This window comes from Palaemon carinicauda, chromosome 34 (assembly GCF_036898095.1).
Source record: "Palaemon carinicauda isolate YSFRI2023 chromosome 34, ASM3689809v2, whole genome shotgun sequence".
Taxonomy (NCBI): Eukaryota; Metazoa; Arthropoda; class Malacostraca; order Decapoda; family Palaemonidae; genus Palaemon; species Palaemon carinicauda.
This window is the reverse complement of record NC_090758.1, coordinates 65,864,060-65,874,059: the sequence shown is the minus strand read 5'-3', so window position 1 is coordinate 65,874,059 and position 10,000 is coordinate 65,864,060. Positions and strand designations below refer to the sequence as shown.

General features: G+C 43.6%; 1 protein-coding gene across 2 annotated transcripts in view; it reads right to left on the bottom strand.

Annotated features, from left to right (window-relative positions):
• LOC137626648 (uncharacterized) overlaps positions 1 to 10,000 on the bottom strand; it is a 164,550-nt gene that overhangs the window by 29,697 nt on the left and 124,853 nt on the right. The gene's annotated exons all lie outside the window — the stretch shown is intronic.

The window sequence follows — 10,000 nt, the reverse complement described above, 5'->3', positions numbered from 1 at the left end:
AGTGACGTTAACTAGTGCATCGTGCGTTGTTAGTGATAGTTTCGAAAAACTTAGTGACTTATGTTGTTTATGTTTTCGTTAAGGTAATGTTCAGTGGCAGTTCGATGAAATCTTTGGCTATTATTGTATATTTCTTTAAAGTGGTAATATATTCATACCCGTAGCAGTAAGTGTTAGTGATTTATTGACATCGTGTTAGTGATTCGGTGATTTATTGACATCGTGTTAGTGATTCGGTGATTTATTGACGTGTTATTGTTTCGGTGATTTATTGACGTCGTGTTTTTGATTCGGTGATTTATTGACGTCGTGTTTTTGATTCGGTGATTTATTGAAGTGTTATTTATTCGGTGATTTATTGCCCTAGTGCTTAAGTGCTTCGGTGAATAGACCATGAAGGGATAGAAATTTAATAATTCTGCGGTTTAGCCATTGGTGATTCAGTGTTTTAGCGATAGTGATTCAGTGACAGTGACTCTGAAAGTACTCGTAGTGGACCAAAAGTGCTTTTTATGATCCACCATGTCTTTCAATGCAGAGAAGTTTTTTGAGGACCCTCGGGGGCACCTCTTATCGTTGAGAGATGCCAAGAAAAATGACTTGCGAAAGATTGCTGAACAAGCAGGGATTCCTGTATTGCCCTCCATGGTGAAAGCGGAACTGCTTGGTAGAGTTTTGGATTTCCTGGTAGCCAAAGCTTCCGTTTCATCAGAAGAAACTGCTCCCCTTCGGCCCCTTACGTTAGGGAGAGGTGAAGCTAAGGCTATAGAGGATCCGGAATTGGTGAAGCTCAAGTTGCAGCTTGAATTGGAGAGAGAGATAAAGGCAGCTCGTCAAGCTGAATACGAGCAGAAAGAAAGGATGATAGCCTTGAAACGACGGGAAAGAGAAGAAAAGATACAAATGGAGAGACAGCTGGCCAGTATCAGGTTGAACGAGAAAGGCAAAGAGAGAGAGCTTGGCGAATGTTTTTCCCTCACTAAGGCTTTTAAACTACTACCACCGTTTGATGAAAAAGAACCAGACGTGTTCTTTGGTATTTTTGAGGATACAGCCACAACCTTGCATTGGCCAAAAGAACAATATTTTCTACTCATTCGGAGTGCACTGAAAGGCAAGGCTGCTCATATAGCTTCGCAAATGTTAGAGGAACGAGATTACTATGTCCTAAAAAAAGCTGTCCTTGATGCCTATACCATTAAAGCTGAAGGGTATAGGCAAATGTTCAGGAACTCCATCAAAGGAACCACCCAAACTTATTTGGAATTGTTTCAGGTCAAATTAAAATAGTTTAGAAAATGGCTAGAATCTGAAAACATAACTACCTTTGAACAATTACAGAACTTAATGGTACTAGAGGAGTTTTTGAGGAGAATTCCTTCCAACATTTCTATGTACATCAGAGAACGGCAGGAGAAGGAGGGGAAGAATGCAGCTCTTCTTGCTGATGAATATCACCTCATCCATAAAGTCAAGAAACATAACTCTACAGATGAGGCAAGTATAAATATTTATTGTTCCTTCTGTAAACAGAAGGGACATGCCATAAAAGACTGTCCTAACCCCCGATGTCAATTTTCTAAGGTTATGCAGCCTTATCAGCAAACAGCAGGGAACAGACCAGGGACTACTCAGAGCAAAAACCAAAGAGGGATTGCTCTCCATTGTTCTCAAGTCACAAATGACTTCTCTGATATCCTTTGCTCTGGTACTGTCAATAATTACCCTGTAAAGTTGTTAAAAGACACAGAATCGTCACAAACTATAGTAAGTGATAAATTGAAACATCTGACTCAGCCTACTAATAAATATGTTACCATCACTGATTTATCCAGTAAATTAGAGTTACCTCTGGTTAATATGCATATAGATTGCCCTTACTTTACTGGAAGAACCGAAGTAGCCTTACTGGATAGAGATTTGCCTTGTGAGAAAGCTGATATTCTGTTAGGAAATGATTTAGCTGAAGGAACTGTCTTGCCTAATCTCATTATTTCTCAACCAGGGTATGTTATAGAAAATGAGCAGAACCAACAGGAAGTTCTACCTTGCCAAGCCACCACTTGTTCTGCTGCTACTAAAGCTGCAATTGGAGCTCCCACTGATGACGACACCTCAAACTCCTCACCGAGCTTACCAGACTTGGTTGGTCTCCATCATGATCTTCAGAGATCAGATGATAGCCTTAAGGATTGCTTCAATAAGGTTGAAAATCCCTCGGATAAGAGCTATAAGTTACCCTTATTTTATCCAGAGAATAATATCGTCATGCATCATTACAGGTCTCCTACACTGACTGACAAAGACTCGTGGCGCGACTGTCATCAACTGGTTGTACCTGGCAGCTTCCGATCTTCAATCATGAAATTAGCCCACTCTGCTGAGAGTCATCTAGGTATCACGAAGACATACAGGCGCCTCCTAGAAGATTTCTACTGGCCCAGAATGAAGATGGACGTAAAGAGTTTCGTTGAGAGGTGTCATGTGTGCCAAGTTACCGGAAGACCTAATGAAAAGATACCACCAGCCCCTCTAGTGCCCATTGTGGTCACTAGTACACCTTTTGATAAAATAATTATAGATTGTGTTGGGCCTTTGCCAAAAACTAGCCGGCGTAATGAATATATACTAAGTGTTCTTTGCCCCACTACTAGGTTCCCTCTAGCATTTCCACTTAAAAATATCTCTGCTAGAAACATTATCCAACAACTGATTAAAGTTTTTACATTGTTTGGTTTTCCTAGGCAACTTCAATGCGATAGAGGTACCAACTTTACCTGTACTTTGTTCCAGAGTGCTCTCCATCAATTTATTATCTTTAATGTTCTCTCTTCAGCCTATCATCCTCAGTCCAATGGGGCCTTAGAGAGAGTTCATCAGACTCTTAAGAATTTGCTACGACGCTATGGAATGGAAACGGAGAAGGAATGGGATGAAGACATAGACTTACTTCTGTACATACTTCGGAGCGTACCAAATGAGTCTACAGGAGTTTCTCCATTCGAGATGATGTTTGGACGAAGACCCAGGTCAAACATCAGCATGATAAAAGAACAGATACTAAAAGGTTCTAGGAAAGATAATCAGGTAAGCCTTCCCCAATACTTGAAGTCCTTGGAGGAGAAGTTGTTGCATATCCATGCCTTTGCTCGAAAGAACTTGCAGCATGCTCAAGAGCTTATGAAGGATAGATATGACAAGAAGGCAAAGGTAAGAGAGTTTAAGTGTGGAGATAAGGTGCTGGTTTATCGCTGCGTACCTGGCTCTCCCTTGAGAGAGAAATTCATGGGACCTTATAAGATTATTAGGCGGACCACAAAAACATATTATGTTATTGCAACTCCTGACAGACGTAAGTCAACTCAGCTTGTACATGTGAACTTGATAAAACCCTTTCATGAATCTACCACAGGTATAGTTAATCATGTGATTCATGACTTTAAATCTACCAAGCAGAGTTTGTCAGTAACGCCTCTTAATCACAGGTCACAGAATGAGATGCAGAATGAGGTGCAGACTCCTACCAAGGTTGGTACAGACGTGAGCCACGAGGATGACGATACTGATTTCAGTGTGAAGTCGACTTTGTCTTGGAAGGACATGAACAATTCGGAAATTCTAAAGTCCCTTCCATGGTTCCTAGACTGTTCACCAAATCAAAAGAAAGACTTGAGTATACTCATTAGCAAGTATGTATCAATTTGTTCAGATAGGCCTGGAAGTAGCACCAAAGTAAAGCATGATTTAGTACTAGAACCTAATACAAACCCCATCAGACAATCTTTTTACAGGGTATCTCATCGCCATCTGCCTATCTTGAAACAGGAAGTGGAATACCTGCTGCAACATAACCTCGCCAAGCCCAGTACATCCCCATGGGCTTCTCCATGCATTCTGGTAAGGAAAGCCAACAATACCTACCGTTTGTGTACTGATTATAGAAAACTTAATTTAAAGACTATAAAAGACTCTTACCCGTTGCCCAGAATAACTGATATAATAGATTCTGTCAGTAATGCCAAATATTTAACTCAAATAGACCTGCTGAAAGGCTACTACCAGATTAAGCTAACCGAAAGGGCCAAAGAAGCTTCAGCATTCATCACTCCTTTTGGTTTATTTGAATATAATGTATTGCCATTTGGCCTAACCAATGCCCCAGCTACATTTCAGAGGACTATGCAAGACATCAACAGGGGTCTCCCCCATGTATATGTGTACCTGGACGACATTGTCGTAGCAACCACTACCTGGGAAGAACACCTGAGAATACTAACTTCCCTCTTCGAAAGATTAAGAGAGGCAAACTTGACCATCAACCTTGCAAAGAGCTCCTTTGATAAAGGTCAGGTAACTTATCTTGGTCACATCATAGGCAGTGGCACTATTGTTCCTAAGGATGTGAACATTGGTGCCATCCAGGAATATCCAGAACCAAGGAATAGGAAAGAGCTTAGGACATTTTTAGGCATGGTGTCATACTATTCCCGATTTTGCCCTAATTTTTCAACAATCACTGCTCCACTTTTTATTCTAACTTCAACCAAAGTACCTTTTAAGTGGACATGTAATCATAACAGGGCCTTTGATCAGCTAAAACTATTTATGGTTTCCCAGCCACTTCTACAAGCTCCTGACTTCACCAAACCCTTTTTCCTTCAGGTAGCTGCCAGCAACATCAGTTTTGGTGGTGTTCTTCTACAGGAAATTGCGAGTGATGGTGCTGTTTCCTTGCCACTATTGGAGAGACTCTTGCCCATAGCCTATCATTCTGGATTCTTCAAAGGGTCACAACTCAGATGGGCTACAGTAGAAAAAGAATTATTCAGTATAATCAACACTGTGCTACATTTCCGTCCGTATCTGGAAGGCCTAGACAATGTTGTTGTCTACTCTGACCACATGCCTCTGAGTTTCCTCCACCGTGCAAAGTTCACCAACCAGAAACTTCTCAGATGGTCCTACATTCTCTCCTCATTTAACATCGAAGTGAGGAAAATCTCCGGATCACGGAACACCATCGCCGATGCTCTATCGCGTCAACCTCTGCTCCATAGGAGTTGAGAAACATTATTTAGAATTGTATAAATCTCAATTTTTTGCTATATTCTTAAAATAATTTTGGATAGTAATTTTACTCTTAAAAGGGGAAAAATGTAATGTCCTAACATATTTCTAATTGTTACTTTTATATTAAGCCTCCACAACTGCCATCTGTTGTTTGGTTATGTCTCCAAACTTATATTTCAGTCCTTGTTTTCCTAGCACCGCTAGTGAATTAATGTAAAATTACTTGTTATTTTTATTGTTGATCCTTGGGAAAACTGACTTGTCAGCTTTCCATGCTTCGGTAAGTGCAGGACGACATGGCCATCTCACCCAAAAATAGATTTTTCGCTTCGCTCAAAATCCGTATTTTGGGCTCAAGCCATGTCGTCCTGATGGAAGTATACCAGAGCATTACTGTATCTGTGGATTCTCAGAACGTGCCGTACTCTCCGGATGTAATTTTTCCCGGTTGACTAGACCTAGAGACCTAAGATGTTACCGTTATACATCTTTTCAACTAAGTATAAACCATGTTAGAGCTTCCTGCCCCCTACAGGGAAGAGTCCTACTAGACTCTGGAAAAGTCTCGAAGAGTACATATACCTATGTATGAATACCAGGCAAGCTAATATAGTGGTCTCGCCCTATATTAAGTAAAGCATAGTTTGTAAAGAATCACTGCGTCAATATGAAATATCGACCAGTTCTCCGCACAATACTTGTATTTGACAAAGGTTTTATATCCGCATAGGAGGAAAACCAATGCAACATAGCTTGCATAAAGGAACAATTCTATTAGAATTATCCCAGATAAGGTACATAGAATGAATGCTCAATTATACCAATAAATTGACACAGGTGAAGGAGACGCAAGGTTCTCAAGAACCAGTTTATTGACAGGCAATAAATAGACAGGTTAACCACAATTATATATATATATATATATATATATATATATATATATATATATATATATATATATATATATATATATATATATATATATAGAAGAGGATAACCCAAAACTTTAAGCATAAGTATGATAGTAAACAGAGCTTGTTTGTCTGAAAGAAAAAACATTAGATGCCACTTTTAAGATACCGAGGTATCAAAGTCATAAAAGCCTGTATTACAAATCAATGACATTTGCGTTAGAAACGCTCGGCACACATGTCTGCACTTATGCTAGGTTCACCTTCGGAAATGGAACAGTCTGGATGGGCAACACAGTGCCCTCACTTAGTTTGTAGTACAGTATGTAACTACACACTCACCCTGGAATTAATCGTCCCAATTAAGACCACTGTTCCTTGCAGAGTTAAACAGTAGGGTTAACACCGCGACCCACTGCTACCACAGATCTCTTTTAGTTCCTCTACTTGCTTCGCATAGTGGCGAAAGAACACTCTGGAAGACTTCCAGCCAGTGTATGAACGGAGATGTTCAAAATCCATACAATTAAAGAAATTTAAGAATGAGGCAACTTTCCTCGGATCGTGACCTGCGGGTGTATTGTCAGGATCCGCTCTGCGAATAAAATATGTGATTTTCGCTTTGAGTTGATTCAGAGATAAATTTGAGCCTGATGTTTCTCCCCTGAATAGTTGACCACCCTTGAAGTCTGAAGTTCTATGAAGATAGACCTTTAGGCATTCTACTGGACATAGAGATGCATCTTCTTTCAGAGGGCAGAATCTCCAGGGACCCCACCTGATGGTGGGTAACTCATTCTTGGCGAGAAAAGTAGGCTCCGGAAACAGGTTCAGTTCTCCCCCATCCAGGAACTGAACATGACCTTCCTCTCTCGAGAGACCTACAATCTCACTAACCCTGGCCCCAGACGCGAGTGCAAATAGGAAAATAACTTTTTGGGTCAAATCCTTTAACGCACCCTCCTCATTGCTCAACAGAGAAGCGAAATGAAGAACTTTGTCTAAAGACCATGAAATGGGCTTTGGAGGTGCTGAAGGTCTGAGCCTAGCGCAGGGTTTCGAAACTTTATTGCCTTCTAGTAGATTTGCACATACATTCCTCTAGGAAGTCTATGCTGGCTTTCGAAATCCCGTAACGCTTTCTCACCGCTAGGGAGAGAAAATCATGAGCTGCAGGGTCCGGGTTTTCTGTAATGAAGCGCAGACAGTAGACTTCTGGACTCGCTGGGTCAGAACTGGATCTGGTAGCGGTAGAAACTTCAGCCGTAGTTCCAATGCCAGGGGGAACCACACGCTGTTCGGCCACTTTTGGGCCACTATTGCTGCTACCCCCTTGAAGGATCTCAGTTTGTTGAGGACCCTCAACAGAAGGTTGTGAGGAGGGAACAGATAAATCCTGGACCATCTGTTCCAGTCGAGGGACATCGCGTCCACTGCTTCCGCTAAGGGGTCCTCGTACGGGGACACGTACAGGGGCAACTTCTTGTTGTCTTTCATCGCAAAGAGGTCTATCTGCAGTTCTGGGACTTGACTCAAGATGAAGGAGAATGATCCTGCGTCTAGAGACCATTCCGACTCTATCGGTGTGAACCTGGATAGAGCGTCCGCTGTCACATTGCGGACTCCTTGAAGGTGAACTGCCGACAGGTACCACTTCTTCTTTTCCGCCAATCGGAAGATGGCCAACATCACCTGGTTGAGAGGTGGTGACCTCGATCCATGTCGATTCAAGCATCTCACAACTACCTCGCTGTCCAGAACCAACTATATGTGGATCGAGTTACGCGGGGAGACTTTCTTTAAGGTAAGGAGCACTGCCATAGCTTCTAGAAAGTTTATGAGAAAGGTCTTGAATAGCTTGGACCAAGTCCTCTGGACTTTTTTCCGATGAGAGTGACCTCCCCATCCCTCCTTCGAGGCGTCTGAGTGAATTGTCACTGACGGGGGAGGTGGCTGAAGAAGAACCGACTTCTTTAGATTTCTGGCTTGGGACCAAGGCCTGAGAAGAGTACGTAGACGAAACGGAACTGGTCTTCTCAGATCTCTTCGCGCGTTGATGCATAACTTCTCCAAACTCCAGTTGCATCCTTTAGCTGTGCTCTTAGGACCGGGTCTGTCATCGAAGCAAACTGGAGAGAACCCAGTACTCTCTCCTGCTCGCGTCTTGATATCCTTTCGGAATCTAGAAGTCTCTTGACAGAACCCGCTATCTCCTTCCTTTCTTCGCCGGGATGGAGAAACGGTGTGACATCAGGTCCCAGTGGATTCCCAGCCACTGGAACTTTTGAGATGGAGAAAGTCGAGACTTTTTTCTGTTGATCTTGAAGCCTAGAAACTCTAGGAACTGGATCACATGAATGGAAGCTTGCAAGCATTCTGTTTTGGATGCTGCCCACACCAGCCAGTCGTCCAGGTAGGCTACTACCTGAATTCCCTTTAGGCGTAATTGCTTGAGAGCTACGCTCGCAAGCTTCGTGAAGATCATTGGAGCTATATTTAGCCCGAACGGCATTGCTCTGAAGGCGTATAGTCTTCGTTGTAGCTTGAACCCTAGGTAGGGGGAGAGTCGACGGTTGATTGGAACGTGCCAATAGGCGTCTGACAAGTCTATGGAGACGGTATATGCTCTCTTGGGCAGTAAGGTCCTTATGTGTTGCACTGTTAGCATCTTGAACTTGCAGTTCACTATAAACTTGTTGAGTGGCGACAAGTACAGAATGACTCTGAGTTTTTCCCGAGTCCTTCTTTGGAACACAATACAGCCTCCCTTGGAATTTGATGGACTTTACCCTTCAGATCACTTTATTCCTCCAAAAAATCTTGGATATACTCCTCCAGAACGAGGGTGGAGTGTTGGAAAAACCGAGGGCACGGGGGTGGAGTGCTGTACCAGCTCCAGCCCAGTCCATTCTTGAGTAGGCTGTGGGCCTAGGGATCGAAGGTCCACCGATCCCGAAAATTCTGAAGTCTCCCTCCTACCGGTATCACCTCACTTGGACTGTTGTCCAGAGGTCTTGCCTCCCTGACCGCGACCACCCCTGAATCCCCTTCCCCTTGAGGGGCACCTAGACGAGCCTCTGGCTGTTCCTCTAGGCTTTGCTCGAAAGGAAGTTGGCTGCCCTTCGAATGTTGGGTTGAATGCCGGGGACTGCGTCGACACGGCCTGGGGTACCCACTGGAATGTGGTCGGGGTTTGTGCCACCATCTGGGGCACTAAAGGCATCGGCAATTGCTGTTGCTGTTGCTGTTCAACTGGCTTGGCTGGCCGAGACGGTAGCCTAGTTCTTTTAGTATTCCTCTTCGGTTGGGAACCCTCATCCGGGGAAAACTTTCTCTTGATAGACAGGCCCCACTTCTGGAGAAGATTTCTATTCTCCGTGGCGGCCTTATCCACAACTTCTTTGACCAATTCGCTAGGGAAAAGGTCTTTGCCCCAAATGTTGGAGGAGATTAGTTTCCTTGGCTCGTGCCTCACCGTAGCCGAGGTGAACACGAACTCCCTACAAACTCTCCTCGCCCTGACGAAGCTGTAAAGATCCTTCGTCACTGTGGCCAGATGAGTCTTGGCCACTACCATGAACATTTCATGGACCTTTGGGTCACTTGCCATCATCTCAAGAGTGGTCTGAAGAGACATTGAGGCAGCCAGTCTTTCTTTTGTCTCGAGCTCTCTCCGCAAAAGAAAGTCAGACAGCTTAGGGAGGTTCTCACCGAACTCACGTCCGGCAATATCAGCCTCCAACTTCCCGACTGAGAAGGTAAGATGGACGTCCTTCCAGTCCTTGTGGTCCATGGGTAGGGCCAGCGACAAGGGTTTACACTCCTCCAGGGAGGGGCAAGGCTTGCCAGCCTCGACTGCTTTTAATACAGCCGCAAACCCTTTCTGCAAAAAGGGGAAGGCTCTAGCAGGAGAGGACACAAAGGAAGGGAGCTTCTTACTCAATGCAGCTACCTTTGAGTTTGTGAAGCCCCTCTCTTTCATCGAAGATGAAAGCAAAGCTTGAGCCTTAGCATGGTGC